General features: G+C 37.6%; 1 protein-coding gene across 3 annotated transcripts in view; it reads right to left on the bottom strand.

Annotated features, from left to right (window-relative positions):
• Positions 1 to 23,459, bottom strand: part of LOC120771663 (protein N-terminal asparagine amidohydrolase) — a 90,806-nt gene that overhangs the window by 52,047 nt on the left and 15,300 nt on the right. The window contains exon 1 of one of the 3 annotated variants that reach the window (XR_005704993.1): positions 11,480 to 11,855. The exons of the other annotated variants lie outside the window; for them this stretch is intronic. The gene's annotated coding sequence lies outside the window, so the exon portion shown is untranslated. Of the gene's footprint in view, positions 1 to 11,479; positions 11,856 to 23,459 lie in introns of those variants that run through there. 3 annotated transcript variants of the gene reach the window in all.

The following is a 23,459-nucleotide window of genomic DNA, read 5'->3' as shown; positions in this document are numbered from 1 at the left end:
CCCGATGAACTTCATGCAATGAGTCTTTTTCTCCAAGACTCTAATCACCTCTTTGCGTGCTAAATGAAACGCAGTGCCGTCATCTACATACTTTTCTTTTTTGTCCGACTCCGTCGAAAACGTTTTCTGAACCTTGAGGGGGTCTAGACAACAGCTCCAACACCGACATCGCCGAAGTCTAAATGGTTATATGTAACGTTATAAAATATCCTCCAAAACTTCTTCAGTATAGTGGCCACTGATAAAAAGGAGGAAACAGACCGCCTAGCTGATATGTAGTCCCTGGTTGTTGGATTTTAATCCGCATCAACATCAAGCTTTTTTGTGTATTTAGCCTTCTGCAGATGGTTTAAAATGGTTTGGTGACTAACTCCCATCTTCTGGGCAATGTCATGAGATGCCACATGCCGGTGTAATTTGAGAGTTTGGCCGGTCGGAAGGAATTCGGAGTGCATCACACCTCAATAATCGAAGAAAACTGTGAACATAAGTGTGATTTTTGACTTGCTTTGACGTGGTGTTTTCGTCTTCGGCACACCTTTGTCACGATATTCGGCCAATTTACCGTCTGTTTCTGGGTGGTAAGCATAGATCCAAGACTCATCATCAGTAACAATACGTTTCATTGACATCCTGGTAGTCGGAAAGCATTGTTTCATAGACGTTAACGCGAAGAAATGGAGTGAGTTTGGAACAAATCGTGATTTCACTTTTCTTAGGCCTAGTGATCATTAAAAATGGGTTCCCTCCGATATTCCAACGATGTCAGTAAAATTTCCGACTGTTAATCGTCGATTCTAAAGTATCAATTTCTTAGTTTTATTGCCGTGTTGATCATCAGTTTATGTTGATGGCTGTCCTGGATGTGGTTCGTCGACAACGCGTTCTCGAGCCTCTTTGAATAGTTTGTACCAATTGAAAACACTTGCTCGCGACAAACAATTATCACCGAAGCTCTTTTAAAACATTTTGAGCTTAAAGCCCCTATATAATGGATAGTATGGTATCAATAAAGAATATTCTTCACATTCTTTTTATGTTTATTAAAACAACGAAAAATATATTCCAATAACTAAAATGTGATTACGGCTTAACTACAAAGACATCAAGATAGAAAAGATTCTAAATTTATTACTCAATGAATTTGAAATCTTCGTTGAGTGTGTTGCTTCAAAAGCTCGAGTAATTCTCGTGAATCGCCACATTATCAGCGTTTTTAATAAACATTTATTTCATATTTATTTATAACGAACATTTTACTTTCCACTGAATGCTTTTTATATTTTTTTAGAAAAATCCTATTTTCTACTATTAAAAATTTTACAGTTACCACATTTGCTGATAAGAGTAGTATTATTTGAGCACGAAACTAAAAATACATGTGTATGTACTATAGCAACTTCGAAAAAAATAATTGGTAGCTGAGAAGGCATGAACACTCGAAGCGTTTGCTCTACACGCTGAAGGAACACGCTTATCTGTTGCTGCTGCGCTGACAATAAAAAAACGCTGAAAATCACGGGTATAATATTGCTGTGCAGTAGCCTTATAGAGAGCCATATATATGTATGTATATGCATGCTTGTATGTGCACATACGACCACTTATATGCATTATTATCATATGTAAAACGCATAAATATTGTGTCAACGCGAGACTTTTTTATGATGATTCTTTAATGATGCTCAACTGATAAGTTTTTATGGCTTTTACAGGCATATGCATTGGTTATATGTATATTAATATATGCAGGCTTCATAAACATGAGTATATATACATACATATATACACATATAATGATATATTGCTGTAAAATCTTGTTGTCACTTTGAAAAGTGAGTTTTTTTTCCAATTCTACTTTCACCGACTCCTGTCGATAGCTACGAATGCGGGCATGCATACACAAAGAAGTAGGACATTGAACTGAGGGAGGTTATTAAGTATGCCAGACTGCTTGGAATTTCCCGAACAGTGGATAGTACATAGAGTAAGTTTAAAATTCATGAATGCGTAAACGATTAAAAAAAACTCAGAAGGTGAAACACAAATGAAAACAAGTAAGGAAGGCCTAAGTTCGGGTGTCACCGAACATTTTATACTCTCGCATGGTAAAGTGATAATCGAGATTTCATTATCCGTCATTTAAATATTTTTCAAATACCGTATTTTTGTAAAGTTTTATTCCGCTATCATCATTGGTTCCTAATGTTTATACTCTGTATTATACAGAGAAGGCATCAGATGGAATTCAAAATAGCTTTATATTGGAAGAAGGCGTGGTTGTGAACCGATTTCACCCATATTTCGTGACATGTCATCAGGGTGTTAAGAAAATATTATATACCGAATTTCATTGAAATCGGTCTAGTAGCTCCTGAGATATGGTTTTTGGTCCATAAGTGGGCGGCGCCACGCCCATTTTCAATTTTAAAAAAAAAGCCTGGTTGCAGCTTCCTTCTGCCACTTCTTCCGTAAAATTTAGTGTGTCTGACGTTTTTTATTAGTCGGTTAACGCACTTTTAGTGATTTTCAACATAACCTTTGTATGGGAGGTGGACGTGGTTATTATCCGATTTCTTCCATTTTTGAACTGTGTATGGAAATGCCTGAAAAAAACGGCTCTGTAGAGTTTGGTTGACATAGCAATAGTAGTTTCCGAGATATGTACAAAAAACTTAGTAGGGGGCGGGGCCACGCCCACTTTTCCAAAACAATTGCGTCCAAATATGCCCCTCCCTAATGCGATCCTTTGTGCCAAACCACTTTAATATCTTTATTTATGGCTTAGTTATGACACTTTATAGGTTTTCGGTTTCCGCCATTTTGTGGGCGTGGCAGTGGGCCGATTTTGCCCATCTTCGAACTTAACCTTCTTATGGAGCCAAGGAATACGTGTACCAAGTTTCATCATGATATCTCAATTTTTACTCAAGTTACAGCTTGCACGGACGGACGGACAGACGGACGGACAGACAGACATCCGGATTTCGACTCTACTCGTCGCCCTGATCACTTTGGTATATATAACCCTATATCTGACTCTTTTAGTTTTAGGACTTCAAGTTACAGCTTGCACGGACGGACGGACGGACAGACGGACGGACAGACAGACATCCGGATTTCGACTCTACTCGTCGCCCTGATCACTTTGGTATATATAACCCTATATCTGACTCTTTTAGTTTTAGGACTTACAAACAACCGTTATGTGAACAAAACTATAATACTCTCGTTAGCAACATTGTTGCGAGAGTATAAAAATGAGAGGTCTTTGGGTTTAAAGGGTTCGCTTTGCTACGTTAATACTCAAGAATCTAAATTGGTCTGCACAATATAGTAGATATAGGTTACTATATACATATAATGGAAGTGATTTTCATCATGGAATGGTCTTTATAGTCTCTCTACGACAATAGGTCTCTAATAAAGGTTTCTTAATAAATCAAAAATCTTTGTTAAGAGTATAGTGAAATCTCCAAACATTACTTATCGCAGATACTATGGCTGGGAAGATTGTTAGATGATGGATCAGATAAAGCCTCCAATTGTCTATAATCAAACATTGAGAATGAGCGTTCCTTTCGTGTCAAATCTGCATGTCAGAATTACTTGAAATATTATCCCTGTTATAATATTAAAATTGTGCTTTTCAAAAAAATCGCATTCGTGATGACCGATTTTATGATAAAGTGAGGTTAAAGATATATAGGGATAAAAAGTAGGGAAATTCGAAATGGATTACACTTTATATATTGGGTAGTCGCAAGCAACCAATGAAATTTGTGAATTTTACGGGGACGATGCTGTATCGCTGCTTCCGTTCTGGAAATTTCGATGTGAAAGATGCACCTCGCTCTGACCCACCTATCGTTGAAAAAGTCCATGAAATTATGGAAAATATTGATCAGGATCGTCACATAAGCAGCCATGACATTGCCAAGATACTTAACTTTCATCATCTTACGGGTTTGAACTATTTAAAAAAGGCTGGCTACAAAAAGAAGCTCGATGTTTTTTTTGTACCACATTAATTGTTTGTGAAAAAGTTAATGTACCGAATAAAACATCTGCGATTCTTTCCTGAAACGAAATGAAATCGAACCATTTCTGAAGTGAATGGTAACAGAAGACGAAAAGTGGATCAAATACGACCGATCATGGTCCAAGCGTGCTGAAGCTCAACAAATGGTCGCAAAGCCAGGATTGACGCCTCGAAAGGTTATGCTGAGTGTTTGGTGGAGTTGGAAAGGAATCATATACTATGAGCTACTCCAGCTTGGTCGAACGATTGATTCTATATTTCACCTATGGTGTCAACAACTGATGGGATTGAAACAAGCAATCGAAAAAAATGGTCAGAACTGATCAACAGAAAGATCTTCGTCTTCCAACAGGTCAACGCTAGACCACACACATCTTTGATGATACGGCAAAAACTGGGAGAGCTTGGCTGGGAAATTTTGATGCATCCACCATGTAGCCATGACCTTGCACCATCGGACTATCATTTGTTTCGGTCAATGCAGAACTTCCTTAATGGAGTAAAGTTGGCTTCAAGAGAAGCCTATGAAAATTACTTGTCGCAGTTTTTCGCCGAGAAAACAGAAAAGTTTTAAATTGATGGAATAATGTCTCTAGCGGAAAAATGGCAAAAAGTGGTCGACAAAATATAAAAAAAAAAATAATATGAAGTTTGATTAGAAATACGAGAACCCTTTTCGACTACCCTATATAAATGATCAGCTTGATGAGTTCTGTAAATTTATCTGGCTGTCCATCTGTCGGTATTTATACGATATAGTCCCTCAGTTTTAGAGATATCGATATGAAATTTTATACCTGTCTTCTTCTCATCAAGAAGCTATTCATTTATCGGAACGGTCAATATCGGACAATTGCAACCAGAATGAAGTGCTGGTATGAAATTTTTTTTTATTTGATGAGATTTCCTCACGAATCTCGACTTGGATCATTATCTAAGGCAATAATGCAATGTACGAAGAAATTATTCAGAACGGATCACAATAGCATATACATATGTAGCTGCCATCTAAACAGAATGATCGGAATCAAGTTCTTGTAAGGGATTTTTTGTATTTGTGAAGCGTATTATAGCTTCGGTAAAACCGAAGTTCCCGTTTTGTCCAGTTTTTGTTTCAATATGTGTAGATGTAATTGAAAATATTCTCTAAAAAGTTTATGATGATCCGGTAGCTAGTTTGGGAGATATGATCCCATTTGTGAGAATTTTTTCATTTTGTCTAAAAACTCCCAAAACTTCAAACTAGATTTTTTCGAAGCTATGTGTTCAGATTAGACAATAATCAATAAATCAGACAATAATTTTGAATTTTTAAACTTTTTCACAAAAAATCAACTGTGTTTTTGGAAAGACGCTGTTTTGTCAAAAATTATAAGTTTGGCCAGTCCTTCGACTTCGAAATAATTTTAAGCAGAGAAGTCTTCCTCATCGAAAGTTTTTTTTTATGTAGGTCCTCCTGGAAATCGGCTACGGGAATCCAAAAATATGAAATGAATCGCCGATTGTTAGATCACTTTGAATTTATATACATATCTTGTCTTCGGGATCAATATATTTTTTGTAAAAGTTAACAATTATCCAAAAACCGTCTACCGTAACGCATAACAGTTTCTATATGTTACATAATCGTGGTGGAATATTCACTTAGAACTTTGCCGAATAAAAACAAAGCGCTTCTTTGAGAAAAATATGCCCTGCCGGTGTTGCCAATATTATACAAACAACAATAATGTATGTAGGTGTAAAGCTGACAAACAATTTACCATATAACACAACAACAACAACAAGAGCAAGAAAAAAATGCAGAAAAACATGGTTGGGAACAGCGAAAGATATTGAGTGCAGGAAATGGAGAGAACAAACTGGTGGGAACAACAACAACAACAAACGAGCAGGCGGAGCAGCAGTTGGAGGCAACATTTTGTAGCTTCCTTGTTGCTGCTGACTTGTTAAATAAATGTTTGTTGCAAATTTTATTTGCATTGTACAACCACGCGTTATTTGCACAACAACAACAATAATAACAATAACATCAACAGTAAAAAATATATTTGTTTGCAGTGCAACCAAATGGAATTAAAGGAAGGCACGCAAAGTGCTGGCAGCCGCGAGAAGATGACCGGCGCAGGAAGAACCGGGAAGAAGGGCCGAAAGAAATCAGCGAAACAACACAAACTAAGCGCAGACAAATTTGCACTGATCTGCGAAAAGTGCAGCGTGCAGGCACATGGCAGCGCGAAAACAACAAAAACAACTAAAAAGCGGAAAAAAATCGCATAAGAACTGACTACTAGCGGAAGACAGGGGTGTGAGGAGCCGAGTGACGCAGCGCTTGGGAGGCGTGTTGCGCATTCAGAATGAAATTGCTGCCTTTGTATGGAGTCATGTTGTTGATGAGGAGCTTGTGCAACACTCCAGTTTTGCTTGCCACTTGCTTGATGTTGTTGTTGTTACTGTTGAATTTTTGCGAAACAAACTCTGACAACAGTAATGGAGCAGCAAGAAAAAAGACACGAAAAAAATATAAATTACAACAACATGTTGCATTCTTTTACCAGCCTCGGTCGGTTGCAAGAATGAGCTGTTAGAAAATTCTGACAGACTAGACAAAATATTTGCTGCAACTATGAAAATGCGTGTGCTTCATTAAAGAAGTGAGGGAGTTAAAAAAAAAGAAAGGAACTTATTTGTGCACAAATGTGTTGTTACTTAGTTCCACCCACCTCGACTTGCTTCACTATTAGGTTGCCACATTCATAATTTGAAATAACTTTTTATTGCATTTCTTTCTTGTTTTTGTTATTTTAACAACATTCCAGTTATAAAGAGTAGTGCTAAGAGTCTATAAATATTTATGTATATATGTACATAAGTGTATTAAAATGCATATTTCCCTTAAATATATAAATATGCTATTATTGCTGTTGTTGTATTTTATACACTTGCTGTTAGTCTTTGGCATCTTTTTCCCCGTTTTTACACTCTGAAAAAAGGTATGTTGCACCCATGAAGTTTGCAAAACCCAGTAGGAAACGTCGGAGATCATGACGAGCTGATTTAGTGTTGTCTAGTTGTCTCTCCGTTTAACTGTATATACTCGAAATAGTCGCTCTGTAATTTTGTACACGTCAGTTTCTCTTCAAGAAGCTGCTCTTTTGTCGGAACCGCCGTTATCGGACCGCTACAAAATATATGTAGTTCCCATACAAACTGAACCGATCCAAATTTTGTCCTTGTAAGGAAAACTTTTTTATTTGAAGAGATATCCTTAAGAAATTTGACACGGATAATTCTCTAAGGCATAGGAGCAATCTCCGAAGAAATCGTTCAGATCGTACCACTATAGCATATAGCTGCCATACAAACAGAACAATAGAAATTCTTTCCTTGTTTAGAAAACTTTTGAATTTGACGAGATATCTTTAGGAAATTCGACACGGATAATTCTATAAGGCATATGAGCAATCTTCGAAGAAATTGTTCATATCGGACCACTATAGCATATAGCTGCCATGCAAACTGATCGATCAAGAACAAGTTCTTGTGTGGAATTTTTTATATTTGTGAGGGCTATTAAAGCCTTTTTTTGTTTTTAATTTTACCAAATTTGTATAAAAAAATCGCTGCATACTTTTATTGCCTCCCTGCATATGCGCACATTAAGTCATACATTGTTGTATTCAACAACACATTTTGTTGTACAATCTTTTAATCTCGCGTTGGTGATCTTTATTACCAGGACATATATCTATAAATATACATATATGTAAATACATATGTACACTAATACATACGCACACACATATGCATGCCGATCGTCGCTTCTCAGCACTATCAACTTCTGCCTACTGTCTTCAGGCTGCCGGGCTGCAGTGGCGGTCAGTCTGTCTGCGCTGGTTTGGCACAGTTGCCTCTTGGCTTTGCTTATCCTGCTCGTTCGCTGCCGTTTTTGCATTTTCCGCCGACTTTTATTTTATTTACTTCTTCATTCATGCATTTTGTTTGTGTGTTGTTGTATTTTTCGTCGCTTGTGGACACATCATTTGCATAATTATTGAGTGAACTGCCGGAACTGTGGGAACAGCGTTCACTAAAGACGAATGAAGTCATTGGACAGTTGTCCAAAAGGCGAAATGCCGAATAAGCTACGAGCAGTGAGCGAAGTCTACTGGGCAGACGGAAGCATTTGACAGCGCATAAGCTTGCAATATTTACTAGTTAAGATGGGGTTATTAAATTAGCGAAAGTAAGAGTAAGAGATATCCCGGTGATATTAGTTTAAAGGCTCATTTGGCATTATACATGAAAGCCTTCGGTTTAATGACTTCAATTAATTTTGCTTAACAGGATCAATGAAGCCTTGTTTTAAGGTTAATTAATTTAGTCATGATTAAGGGTGTATAGTCGACTGATTTAGTAAAGCAAGGTTTACAGTGTACCTCAATAACTAGGCAAATGAGTAGACACCGAAATTCAATGTAGCAGAGCTGATAACAATAAGCTGTGCTTTTGGACTAGGAGACAGAATGAGAGATAAAATTTTGCCGAGAGGAAGATAATAGTTGTTAAATAATATATGGCGTAACAACCGATTAGGCGGCTCTGACAATGTAAAAAAAAGATTCTGCGAAATTTTATGAACCTCTCTGCTTTGGTGAAGTCGTACACTTGGATAAATTCGTTTGCAAAAGGTCTGTTGTAAAACGATTTGGCTTTGCTTTGTGTTCCGAACTGGTGACTACTAAATAATAGAATAAACGAATTGGAATTATTTTTATTCCCTCAGTTCTGACTAAATTACGGCGGTTGTTTTCTATGCTATTAGTTTTTGCCACTGTGCTGTCATCAACGCAGAGTAGCTGGCTATTTTTTGAGATCTGGTATTGTAATGATTTTTTAGATATTCGTTTTACCGCTCAAATAGCACATTCCATTCTTCCAGACGTAGGCTATCAGATCAATGGAACATAAGAATCTGTGGAAGCTGTTGTTTTCAGGAGGTTTACATGCGTTTAGACATTTTTTCAGTGCAAAAACCTCGAGAATATAGGAGAGCTGGCTGTAAACGAAATATTTGAATCAGAAGAATATTAATGGTATACTAATAAAAGCAATTCTTACAGGAGACTTGTCGAAACCAATCACTGGTATTGACCCCGATTTTGACACCAACACATATTATTAACAGAAAAAGCCGCTGAGTTTCATTAAGACACTTCACAGATTGTACAATATGTGTGGTATAAAGTCAATCTGGAGTTCTATATATTTGATATATGGGGCCTAAAGAAATTATTGGCTCGATTTTCATTTCGGACCCATGGATACATATTATCGGGAATATATGCTCTCTGTATTTCAATAATAATTTATTCATTGGTCATCTGGTAACGGTTGTCTGGAATATTTTCTTTTGAATTTTGGCTAAAGTCAATATAAATCATGTTTGTTCAGAAAGATAATAGTCAGTCGTAACTTTGAAGTCGTAGATAATTTCGTCTATCATGGAATTAGTATTAACATAAACAACAATGTCAGTCTCGAAATCCAACGCAGAATAACCCTTGCCAACAGGTACTACTTCGGACCAAGTAGGCGTCTTCTCTCGACGACAAAAACGAAAATCTACAAGTCAGTCATTATTTCCGTCCTGCTATGTGGTGCAGAGGAATGGACGATGACAACCTCTGATGAGAGAAAGTTTCGGTAGAAGATTTATGGTCCTTTGCGCATTGGAAACGGCGAGTATCGTATTCGATCGAACTATGAGATGTACGACACCATTGACATAGTTCAGCAAATTAAAAGACAGCGGCTAGGCTGGCTAGAACATGTCATTCGAATAAACGAAAACATTCTAGCTCTGAAAGTATTCAGTACCCGCAAGGGCTAGCAGACGAAGAGAAAGACCTCCTCCAGGTGGAGAAGGACCTGACTACGCTTGGTATCTCCAATTGACGCCAAACAGCGAAAAGAACGGTTGGTGCGCTGTTCTAAACTCGGCTATAACCACGTAAGCGGTGGTTACGCTAATAAAGAAGAAAATTACAAAATGAAGGGCTGAGGTGACGCCAGAGCGGCATTATTTTTAATGCTGATTATTTCAGTGGCGTCTTAGAATTTGCGTATTTCGTATGCGAGATTGTTGCGATTCAGTTTTATCAAAATCACAAGCCTACGAGTGGTACAAAACCTTCGAAAACGGTCTAGAGATGGTTGAAGACATCCCTCGTTCTGGACAACCTGCGACCTCTTAAACTGATGAAAATATTAAGAAAGAGAAGGATATGGGCCTTGCAAATCGTCAGGCAAGTTTTAAAGAGATGACAAGAGAGCTCGACATCTCTCGCGAGTATGTTCGAATGATTTTGGTGGGTATTTTGGGTATGAAACGCCTTCTTGCTCGACTCATCCCAATGAAGGTATTTTTTTTTTTCAAACAGTACCGTAAACAGGTCTTTTTGGACATGCGAATTCCGATTCCACATTCATGGATATCATTATAACTGCAAACAAGTCAACAATCATCGGAATGGAGGGAAAAAGTCGAGCTGAAACCGAAAAAACCACACTAAGCCGCTCAAAAATCAAGGATTGGGTTTTTCCTTATTCGTCGTTTGGTGTATCATGAATTTGTTCCGGAAAGACAGGCGGTCTATAAGGAGTTCTATATAGAATATCCGTCAAAAAAAGTGTTCATGGATTTTACGCAATAATAATGCACCATCGCATCGAGCCACGATTGTGACCGAATTTCAAGCCAAAACCGCAATGAATACTATCGATCAACCACCGTATTCACCAGATTTTGCTCCGTGGGATTTTTTTTAAATCGAAGAGATAAAACAAAATTCGCTAAAGGAGCTGAAGGCCATACCAAAAAGTGCTTATGAAAAGTGTTTCGAGAACTGAAAAATCGTTGCCATAAGTGTATTACATCTGGTAAGGATTATTCAGAAGGCGGCAAAATAAGTATTGATGGATAATAAAATGTTTTGCATTTTATTTACAATATCCGGGTATTTTGTGTCAAAATGTATATACTACTTTAAAACAGATCCTTCATAATTTAATGACACCTTTATGTCATGGACTTTCGACTCTTCCTGTAACACATTTCGACCCAATAATCTCTTTGGTTATATTGCTCGTCTATAACATTTTTGTGTAGAATTGGCTACGATTCGAGAAGTTAAGTGCCGTCTGCTTATATAGATATACACGTACTAATCTTTCAGTTTTTGAGATATCGATCGGAAATTGTTTTCGTTTCTTTGTTTAACAAAACTTCTACCGCGAAATTTGCTCCAGGAAATATTAATATATACATTTTCTAGAAACTTAAGACTAACTAGTGTTTCAAAAGTAGTCGACGTTCTTTATAATACAAGTAATATGGCAACATCTTTGCATAAATTATTTTAAAGTTTCACTTACTTTTTGCCTGAATATGCGGTCTTGATAATATTTAGTTGTTTTATTAAGCTTTCACAGCAAATAGTAAATTTTTATTTTTTTTTTTAAATTAATTTTTGCACTTTATCAAAAATCTTTCACACAACGGACACAAAAATTCGTAAACGACGAAAACCCGACGGCTTCACAAGAGTTATCAGCAACACAAAAACACCGTTTTAGCGCATCAAAAGCTGACTTGTAGTTTTTCTCATAAAATACACGCTTACACTGGACTGCTGCTGCGAGCGTTCAGAGCCACTTAGTCAAAGACTTAGGTACTTGACGTTTGCTGGAAGAAACCTTTCACACATACACACACACGAGAATTGGTTTGTCTTTAAACGTTGCGCTCAGCGACAATTTCAAAACCGGACTGAATTTGAGTGGCGCGCGACTCGAGTCTCTGAGCTGGCTACAGCTAAGTGCGCTGACTGTGGCTTTTGCTGCGGCAGCTCAAGGCTTGGGTGTGTGTGTGAGGCTCAGCGCTGAGTCTAGGGATTGCGCGCACACACACACAAGTACAGAAGTGAGTGAAATGTGTGCGAGTGTTTGGGACTTAAGCCAGCGAAGCAATTGTGGGCACACAATGTGGCCACTGCAACTGTGCAGCGTCTTCAAATGCAATTGCAAAGTCAAAACATGCTGTTAGGGATGATAAAACTCTGACACACACGAGCAGCGACAGAGCAGAGCCGAGCGACAGTCCAGTGGTCAGCTGATGGCTTGCAGGCGATTGAATGAGGGAAAACCTGCCGACTAGCGTTAGAAGACAATGTGTGTGTCTCGAGTGTTGAACGGTTGATTGAGTCAATTTTCACATAACGATGTATGAGTGTGTGTGTGTGTTGGTGAGCGCATAGAAAAAGAGTAAGGTTTCGCTTGAGGCAACAATTTGACTTTGAGCCTTCAAGTGCGAGTGAGCCACATAGCTGTGTCTTGGTCTTATCAGTTGAGTAGATTTTCGAGTGTGAGCAGCGTTGATAGCGCGGCATGAGTGTGTGTGTGATAAAGCAACAGCAGAGACAAGCCGCACACAATCAACAGGCTAACGGATATATCCAGTCAGTTAATCCCATTTATTTGCTTTTCTCCGCGGTAAGGGTTACTAACACCGAGATGTGTCCTCTGGTCAGCAGCAGCATCAGCAGCAACCAGTAGTAGACAAGTGTTGCCAAAAGCACAAATACAACACGCGCTTAAGAGGATAATCAGGATATTGAGGGGAAAGTGTTGTTGGCGCTTTAAATAAGTAATAGAAGCTTTAGTTGGCGCCTATTGGCCCTTTGGAAGCGTTGTAACGGTAAAATTGGATTTAGATAATTACATACACTAACATATACATATATAAATCCTTACATAGGTAACACAAAATTATACAAAACATATTTTGGGTTCACTTTGGGTTAATTAAAAATTTGTTTTGCAAACTTTGAGCGAAATTTCCTGATTTTTTTCTAACATTTTTAACTAAAAACTAAAAATAATGCTTACAAATACTAAAATAAATATTTAAATCTGTAGCTGAAACATTTTTTAATGTTTAAATTTTAAGTGACGGCATGCGCCGCCTGAAAGTGCGCCACATTTAATCATTAAACACATTTAATTATGGCGATAATTGCGCACATTAACTGTGGCGACCAAAGCAAAGCAACAACAAAAGAAAACAAGAAAAAATATGAACTTCGGTTGCACCGAAGCCGTAATACCCTACACAAATAAAACAAGTTGTCCATACAGAAAGTAAATTTGGATCGCTCAGTTTGTAAAGCAGCTATATGCTAATAGTGGTTCGATTTGGACAAAATCTTTGGAGTTTGTACCGTTGCTTTTAAAATGAATATACACCAAATTTCGTGAAAATATCTTTTTAAATACAAAAGTTTTCCATGCGAGAACCAAATTTGGATCAGTCGGTTTGTATGACAGCTATATGCTATAGTGGTCCGATCTGAACAATTTGTTTGGAGATTGTGGCGATTTCTTCGAAAATAATACCTGCCAAATTTCGTGAAGATATCTTGTCAAATTTAAAAGTTTTCCATACAAGGACTTAAGTTTGAAGGGTCAGTTCCTATGGCAGCTATATGCTAAAGTGGTCCGATCTGAACAATTTGATCAAAGGTTGTGGCGATTCCTTTGAAAATAATTCATGTCAAATTTCGAAAAGATATCTTGTCAAACAAAAAAGTTTTCCATACAAGGACTTGACTTTGAAGGGTTAGTTTGTATGACAGCTATAATTGTACGACATTAGCGGTTTCAACAAATGAGCAAGTTCTTGGGGAGAGAAGTATATGTGCAAAATTTCAGCTCGGTATCTCCAAAACTAAGGCAAGTGCGCGTATACACAGACGGTTAGCAAACAGACATGACTAGATCGACTAGCTGTGCAGGGTATAAAAATAAAATAAAATATAACTCACCGACGAGTTTTGCTGCTTGCTCGCGCCATTAAAATTTGGGCGTATGAAACGAGAAACAATAGCGAAAATTTGCGCGTCAGGTGACGGCGCTGAATGCCGCGACGCAAGGAGCAGACACAGCCGACTTAGCACATGGCTTTAAAGGTGGTTCTAACATCAAACAAAAAAATAATAAAAATAAAATAAATGAACGAAGGAAAAAAAGCAAGCATTCCGCATGACGATCGACCGAATGCCAGAGCGCGCCGCAATATAACCGCGTCGATCTAAAGCGACGTGCGGTCGACCCAGCGTAGACACTTAAAACAGCAAAGAGGAAGATCGTAAAGCTTGCTAAAGCGATAAAACCTCAGCGCTAGCACTGTTGTGAAGCTGTGGTTAAAACAAATGTGCTCAGTTGGCGACAGTGGCGCGGATGGAAGCAAAAAAGTATCAAAAAATATTTTTTCATATTTTGCTGATTTAAAACAAAATAAATATCTATACTTTTTGAAATATAATTAAAAGAAATTAGATGAGTACTATGGTATACTACATATAGTTTTGTATTGAGCTTTAATGGAGTACTCAAGTACACGATAATCGGCTTAATTGCTTTGTTAATTTAGACAAGTTTTCGCGTACTGTACTATATATAAATGTAATTGTATAACAGAATTTGCGTTATAATTTAGTAAATTTCGGGCTTATGTTCACATGTAGACAATTTGTTAATGCCAGGTTCCTCCGATTTTTTTTTTGCATCAATTGCTACTGTATATTCGTAGAAATAGTATAGAATTACTCCCGAAGGTCAGAAAGACCGAGAAGCAGGTATAAAAGAGTGACAATCGAACGCGTTTGATAGCGGCAGCTACTGCGTGCCTTTGGTTTAAGCTGATTTTTCTCCGAACCACGTTTTTTCGCATGGTTGACACTCTCCTTTCAAAACTATTGCACTTATCGATATGAACCAAACGGCATTTTACTCTTTAGATGTCTGGCTATGGCCTCAAGCAGAACCAGAAATATTCATTATTATTTTAAAAAGTTATAAACAATTAAAAGTGAAAAAAAGGGTTAAAAAAATTCAAAGGTCTGCCATTTTGTTTTTTTTTTTTCGTTGAAAATGTTTCACTCTGCTTGAGGCCATAGCTAATTCGATACAGAACATGAAACCGTTTTGATTTTTGCTTTGAAATAATTCTTTTTCAAGAAATGATGTCATCCATCTACGAATCGGATGAGTTTCAGCAGCCATTTTCAAGACCGCCATTTTGAAAAAAAATTAAAAAAAAGTTTTTTCAAGTAATTTAATATATGTACTTTCATATGTAAAAAAATTGATTACTCAACATGTTTTGTAATAAAAATAAAATTTATTGAAAAAAATTACGTTTTTTAGAGGAACCTGGCCTTAAATTGATCTAATTAATGAGCTGATCTGAGCGCCTAAAACCATGCTTTAGATTTCCAGGTTAGATTTTTTTAGTTTCTATTTTTAATGAGAATGGCAGGCGTTTTGCATAGTTCCTTAATTGAGTCAATTAACAAATTTCCTACATTCGTATTAGTGCAGGCAATTAGCTAATTGACGGAATTAAGCGGCTGCAAAAATGGTCAAAGTTTCTAGGAGCGACCAGTAGATGAATTTTTCGGTTTTAATTAAATGGTTGACCGTGAACTTGCCTCTATAAACTATGGGCTCTAACCGAATCGATAAAAAGTTTATTCTTGGATTGGTACAACCTCTTTAATGTTCAGGTGAATTTTTTGTTCACAAAGAGAAAACTTTGTATGCCGATTTTAACCATTGGAAAAAATGTAACAACGAGTTCTCTTGAAATTTTTTGTTTGCAATGGATCACAGCTACGGAATTATTGAAAATGTTGTAAAGGTGTTTTGGGGGATCACTGTATCAGGAAACAGGTATTTGAGTACCACAAAGCATCCAGTGAAGAGGGAGATGATAAAATTGAAATGGTTAGAGAAACAGTGTTTTAAAATCGTCGTGTTGGCATTAAATAAATAGCAAAGAATCTTAACAACTCTTTTGGGTCGATTCAACACATTTTGGTTAATGATTTGGGGTAATGTTTTGTGTAATGTTTTGGGTAATGTTTTGGGTAATGTTTTGTGTAATGTTTTGTGTAATGTTTTGGGTAATATTTTGGGCAATGTTTTGGGTAATCTTTTTTGCGCAAAGCGTGCCAATGGCAAAGTTGACATTAGATAAGTAGCAGAGGATTCTTTAACATCTCTTCTGGATCGATTCAATAGATTTTGGTTAATGTTTTTGGTATAAAGCGGAATACTTTGCAAAAACGAAATCGAGCAGAGGTTCCAAAAGAGCTGGGGACTCCGTATTCGAACACATTTTTACAAATTGAAAAAACTTGTTCCAAAAAATGGTCTGGTCGAAAATTTTATGTCCAACACTTTATTTTCCAAACTAGCCCACTGTAGCAGCTAGACTATGAACTGAATTTTTTATAGTCCTTAAACGAATTTTTTAAATGGGGAAATAATTCACCACAGTTTTTTCTATTTCACACATGTTAGTTGTTGTATTGTTTTTGGTTTTTTGTTTTGGACATTTGTTGCTCGCCCTTTAAAGCCGAGCGGACACACGTGTTGGTGCGTGCAGACAATGGCCTCAATGGCAATGCGCGACTGCAACTTACAACTTAGAACAACAACAAAAACGTTGCACAGAAAACCCACGAAGCGGTGTGTTGCAGCAACTGCGGCGAGATTTGTGGCATTTAGAGTGTCATAAAATGGCTTAATTGATTTTATTACACCAGGAGACACTAAAGGGAAGAAATTTGTGGAAAATTAGAAAATTTACGACGACGCAACGCGAACTAAAAAAGGCACGACATGTCCGTCCACGAGCGTGTAGTTACAAATTTACTCGCATTGCAATATTTTTAGTGCGCTAATATGCACTTACCACACACACATACATAGACACATCTGTGGAAATGGGGTTAACGCTGTACGCTGCAGCGCCAATTTCAAACGCCAAGTTGCAGCATCGGGAAAAAATACCGAGCTTAAGCACAAAAAGGCGATTATGGAGTTATTTTAATGACCTCAGCGCTGTGCCACACAATGCCAGCCTGCAACAACAACAACATCAGAAAATGCAAGCAAAAAATAATGACAGAAACAGTTTGGCGCTGACTGACAGTTGACAATTGTTGCGACATTCGCCGTTTGGCAGCTTTGCCTTGGCTGTGGTGTCGCCATACAAGGCTCGCCTGAGCGGGTGCACTCGGCCAACCACTGCATTTAACGCCGAAAATTCCTACTTGCACATACACCCACACGTAGCTGGTCACTCACCAGCAATTGGCCGCTGTCAGCACGTTGCTACGCGGCCACGTTTTGCTGCACTTCGCGGAGCTGCTTTGACTGACAAGCCACGAGTGATGTGAGGGAGTGATTTCCCAAATCGCGTCTCGGCAAACGACGAAATCAACTTCATATTTGCATATTAACGGAATGACTGCGCGCTAGTGTGTTTTTCGTCGCTTTGTTAGTGTCAAAATTTTGCTGGTTAATGATCGTTTAAACATATAGTCTCGTTGACAGCTGCGTCTGCCGGGGGCGATTGCAGTGGTGATTGTGGTTTTTTTTTGTATTTTTGAATATTTGCAAAAGTTTTTTTTTGGCATTTTTGGTTAAACGTGCTTAGAAACATATTTACTATTTTCTAATGTCTAAAATAGCAAGTGATTTCCTATAAAGATTTTTAGATAATCAACGAAGAGTTCAGGGATCCCAGCTTCGTCGTTACTTCAAGATCTACTAAAGAGAAATCCATGATTTTTCCAATAACAGATAGGAACAATCTGTGTAAAAGTCTGATCTGGTTACACTGTATTGCGTTATAAGGATCAGATTTCACATAGAAATTTCTGTTTCGTGATCGCTTGATTCAATACTGATTCTGGATATCAGCAAAGAAAAAAATAATATTTTATTTTTTTCTTCGATAAAAGCGAAAACGAGAGATAGGGGGTCGAAAATGTGAATACTGTTAGTGGTAGTCATGACCATCCTGTGATACGATTTGGTTCCTGGAATTTTGAAGCCGAAGATATGTATATTCCGCTCTGGAAGGCAAATTGTCGAAAATACCGATAAATTAATGCAAATCGTCGGGTTCGATCGTAATGTCGACACTCTTCCGATCGCCCGGGACCTAAGCATTGCACAAAAGACCAAAGCACGGAAGGAAGGTCTATGTATGGGTGCCACACGAGTTAACGCAAAAAATCCTCATGAACCGAATTTCTGTCTGTGAAGAGCTGCGCGAGAAAATCGATCCAGTTTTGAAGCGGATGGTTACTGGTAATAAAAAGTGGGTCACTTACAAAGTTCTTAAGTGAAAACGGCCCTGGCAGGATTGACAGTCAGGAAGGTTTTGCTATGTGTTTAGTGGAAATCTTCTACTATGAACTTCTAATTTATGGCCGATGTTTGAATTCGGACCTGTACTGTCAACAATTGGATAGATAGATATTCAGTGATAAGGCATATCAAGACCTGACATTCAAATCGCCCAGCCGCATCTAAGCGAAGTTCTCCAACATATCGCTGATTTGCGCTTATTCTCCGATTGAAGAGAAGGACGAAGCGACCAGAAATATCTTCTATGAGCGCTTGGAGCGCACCTATGTATGAGAGCTGCCACGATGTTGAAATCGCTCCATGATGAAACATAGGTTGAGGCTGACTTTGCGTTGACTCGAAATATGGTTATCTTTTGTACTAGATTCCAGCATAAGAAAATTCATCAATCTACCTGGCCGGCTACGCATCAAAAATTACCTACCGGATCGATCATGTTATGATAGACGGAAGACACGTCTCCAGTATTCTAGACATGAGTACGCCCGAGGTGCTAGCATTGATTCGGACCACTATATGGTATTGCTGCATCGAAGATACGCATCCGCCTCTGTGCAGCAAAAAAGGTACGCCAACAAACACAAGGAGCGTTTGACGTTGAGAAGCTGCAATCACAACAGACAGCCGACCGATTTTCTACTCGACTTGCACTCCTGCTCTTTGAGAGCATTCATCAGCAACTCAGTATAAGGGAACTGTGGGACGGCATTTCAAGCTCCTTACGTACTACTGCAAATTAAACTTGAGCTTGACAAGCTGAATGACAGGGGTAATGCTCGAAAATTCTACGAAGTGATGTAGGTACTAACAGGCACTCTCGTGATCTAGTCACTGATCCACAGAGCATACTAAAATTATGGAGGGAACACCTCTCCAGTCTGCTGAATGGCGGTGAAAACATAACACCGATCGATGACGATGAAGCAGACGTTCCATTGCCCGACCAAGAAGAAGTTCATTGATCATTATTTTCATCAGGTAACTTTCATTGAATATTTTGTACTGAAAGCTTTGACTTGTTTGGCTCGAGCTTGGCGCTTTTTAAAAACTTGTTTCTGTGGCATATATTGTAACGATTATTACACATAAAAGCGTTTAATTGCTGCAATCAACAATAAGAAGGCAAAAAACAAAAAACAAAAACAGCAAACCAACTGAAGAAGACTCCCGTGATATTGCAACACGGTAAAATAGTTTTATGCTTTTGGTTTATTAATTCTTGCATTTTCGTTTAACAGCGAGACACGCGAAACAAAAACAAGAAGTTTAATGATGATATTTACCGTTATTTTTATAGCAAACACACATACATGCACATATACAACTACATCGCCAGCGCACACTTAACAACAACAACAAATTTTGCATACTAGTTCCGTTGCATGTTTGTTTTTGTTGTAAAAAAAAAATGTTAAAAACCTAATGCTAATAATAAAATATCACAAATTGGCATATTTCCGCTGAATGTCGCAAGCCAAAAACAAAAACAACTTCGAAAGACGATACGTAAATCACATTTCCATGGAATCATAAATGATGAATAAAGCTACTATGTCTCTGGCTGAGCGAGCGTTTAATAGGCGAACGGCTGCTCATGAACAGTTACATACAAGTATTATACATAAAAGAATCATATTTATAAATATTAATACATTTTTATAGGTCTTGCTGCGCGCTGCAAGCCGTTCTCGATTGTGTCGTTGTCATTGTCGATGGCACAACAGCAGCATCACCCAGACATGATTTGCTTCAATTAACACGCTTGAACTACACGCTCACAAAACAAACTCGCCATATATTTTACACACATATGCACACAAATACGAATACAAATAGCAAAAATGTATGAATGAACGTTTGCTGAAGAAATGAATGAATGAAAATGACAATGTTGAGAGCAATTAGTCCGTCGTACGCTGAGTCGTGCAAAATCAAATGACAACTTCCGGTCCGCCGACGAGTGGCGATTAAGCGCGGCGTGCTGCTCGCCTTCGTTGGTTTTGTTGCTGCTACGTACAGTTAGTTGTCGCGTTAATTACACAAACTGGCCGCTGGTTTTACGCACACATACATACGTATACTTTTGGCACAGTCCCTGCGGCAATCAGAATTATAATGGGGACTGTGCAGAGATCTAGGCGACAGGCATTGGGTCCCTACCTCCTCACGACTTGCTAATGCTTTTTATGAAAGCAATCTTATATGCATTGCTGATGCCATCATCACTGCTGCTATTTGCAACAATTAATGCCTATAAAACTTATTGCTGTCAGCTCACTTCACACTTGCCTCTTTTATGGTTGCAAGAAAAATTTTCTAATCAAATTGGCAGCGTTCGTGACATTTGCAATTGCGCACATTGGCGTTGACATCGGAAGTACTTGCGCCCTCAAACAATTGACTTCCATTTAAAGGAAAATCACTATTTTACAGTGTGTACATGAGTGGTGACGGCACAGTGGATGTAATAAATATTTGGACAGATTTTCAATTATTTTTTAGATATCATTCAAAAAGTTTGCGATGGTTGCAATAATAAATATATCGTATAACTATACTATAATACCTTTCACAAGTACATTTCTTGTAGCATAAAAGGGTATAAAGAGATCTTTAACTAGAATTTCATTGATCACTTTTTATGGTAGCTACATATGTACATATATGCTATAGTGGTCCGAATAATTTATTCAGATATTATAGCATTGTTTTAGACCATAATTCATGCAAAATTTCGGAAAGATATCTTGGGAAATGAAAAAGTTTTCCGTACAAGGATTTAATTTTGATCGTTCAGTTTGTATGGTAGTTATATGCTATAGGGATCCGATCTGAACAATTTGTTAGGATATTATAGCATTGTTTAGGACAATAATCTATGCCAGTTTTCGAGAAGATATCTTGACAAATAAAAGAGTTTTCCATACAATCACTAAATTTTGATTGATCAGTTTATATGGCAGTTATATGCAATAGTGCTTCGATCTGTACAATTTTATTGGATTTTGTAGCATTGTCTTAGATAATAATCCTTGCAAAGTTTTGTGAAAATATCTTGTCAAATAAAAAAGTTTTTCATACAATGACTTTATTTTGATTGATCAGTTTATACGGCAGCTATATGCTATAGTGGTCCGAATTGAAAAATTTCTTTGGATTTTGTAGCATTGTCCTCGATTATAAATCTTGCAAAATTTTGTGAAGATATTTACTCAAATAAAAAAGTTTTCCATATGAGAACTAAATTTTGATTGATCTGTTTGTATGGCAGCTATATGCTATAGTAGTCCAAACTGAAAAATATGTACGGAAATTATAGTGTGGCCTTGGATATTAATCTATGCCAAATATCGTGTAAATATTTTTTCAAAAGTTTTTCAGCCAAAAATATGAGTTTGATCCACAACTCAAAAACCCAAAAATGTACGAAGTTTTGTGTGCGCCACTGTATGTTTGCACAAAGCTATTTATACTCAAGTGAACATATATACATACATACATGTATGTTTGTAACTCCGCCGGACAAGTGCAAAATTATTAATTGCTAACTGCCAATTTAATTGTCGGCTGCCATCACCGGAAATTGAGAATGACAGAAGTATCCGCAGCTGGCATAGAAAAACTTTGCTTGAAACTTTACAAACAACTTTTCCAAGCATTTGCCAACCAAGCAACTTTAATTTGCCACTAAATTCGTGTTGGCGCCAGCATTGCTGTTGCATGCAGAGTTGTTCGTTGCAACACTGCGTTGCATGCCGCTGCCGCTGCTGCGTTTTGCAAATGACCCATCATTTTGCATGTGTTGGCAAATTTATTTTGTGCGAATCTCGGCGTCGGACAACGCACGCCATGGGCAGTGCACCAAAGTGGCAGCAGCAATTCATTTTTACGTGTTTCTAATGTTGGTAGACTGCGGCGGTGGGTTGGCCAATCCCATCGTCACAGGTATGCATGCGCATAGGTCAGTCCGTCAATTGGCCGAATGTTTCTCGTCTGTCATTTGTCTTCTTCTGTGTTTCTTTTTTTTAGTTTTAATTCGCCACGAGTTAAATTCATTTCGCAATCGATTTGATCAATTTATAATTAATATGTTTGTGGAATGTTTATGTATTCGAATCTAATTGGGAGGGCCTGTGTGTCTTAAGTCTGAAAATGAGTAAAGTTAAGACACAGAGATTAATTAATAATTTAGAGACACCTTTGTAGATCTATGTGATAAAGATACCGACAAATTCTAAAGCTGACCATAAGCGACTGCAATTAAAGAAATTATAGAAAATTGCTCACTTTTATAAAATATGTGGGATCGAAACCTCTGAGCTTGTAGGCGATCTAGATTTTAATAAGTGATCAGAGCACTTATGGCTTTTACCAAAAAAAAAAATAAAATTACGGTAAACTCCTATAAAAATCCATATCCAAGGAGCTCTTAAGTTATGTCCCAAGGGTATCGATTACTTGTCAGTAGTGCAATATTTAAGATCAACAAAATTATTGAATCTTTAAGCAATTTTTCGAAAGTACATTGATAGCATTCTATAAGGTTTTCATGTGAGGTTTAATTGCTCACAATTCCTAGATCAAATCCAAGAATCGTATCCCATTTTACAGAATATTTTAACGACTCACTTTATAATATTTCATATGCTTAAATGGTCTACGGAGATACATCACAACAAAGTATATGTAACAGTCTGGCAGTTGATTGATTCCATTCCAAAACAATAGGCTCGGTTTGGCCTTCAAGAACGAACAAATTGGCTCTGTTCTGATATGAACCGTACTTCAGTGAGAGCGTTTCCTTGTCCTGATGGAAAATTATTGCTCCATATATGTATAGATGCAAATTCTGGACGTTTTTCGTCAATCGCTCCCTTCACTTTGCTAAGTTGTTGTCGATTAAGAATTCCATTAATGGTTTCACCCGGTTTTAGAAGTTTACAAGTACAAACCAGCACGCCCTACTGAACTCACCAAATACAAAACATGACCTTCGCGTTATGAATATTCGGCTTTGCCGTTGATTTGGCTGGTTGGACAGGTTTCACAAATGATTTTTTGCATCTAGGGTTATCGCTAATGGATCCATTTTTCATCACCAGCCAAATTAACAATTCGATAGTCGTAACTT

Source organism: Bactrocera tryoni, chromosome 3 (genome assembly GCF_016617805.1).
Source record: "Bactrocera tryoni isolate S06 chromosome 3, CSIRO_BtryS06_freeze2, whole genome shotgun sequence".
NCBI classification, from domain to species: Eukaryota; Metazoa; Arthropoda; class Insecta; order Diptera; family Tephritidae; genus Bactrocera; species Bactrocera tryoni.
The sequence above is the reverse complement of the archived record's forward strand: the minus strand, read 5'-3'. Positions and strand labels throughout refer to the sequence as shown.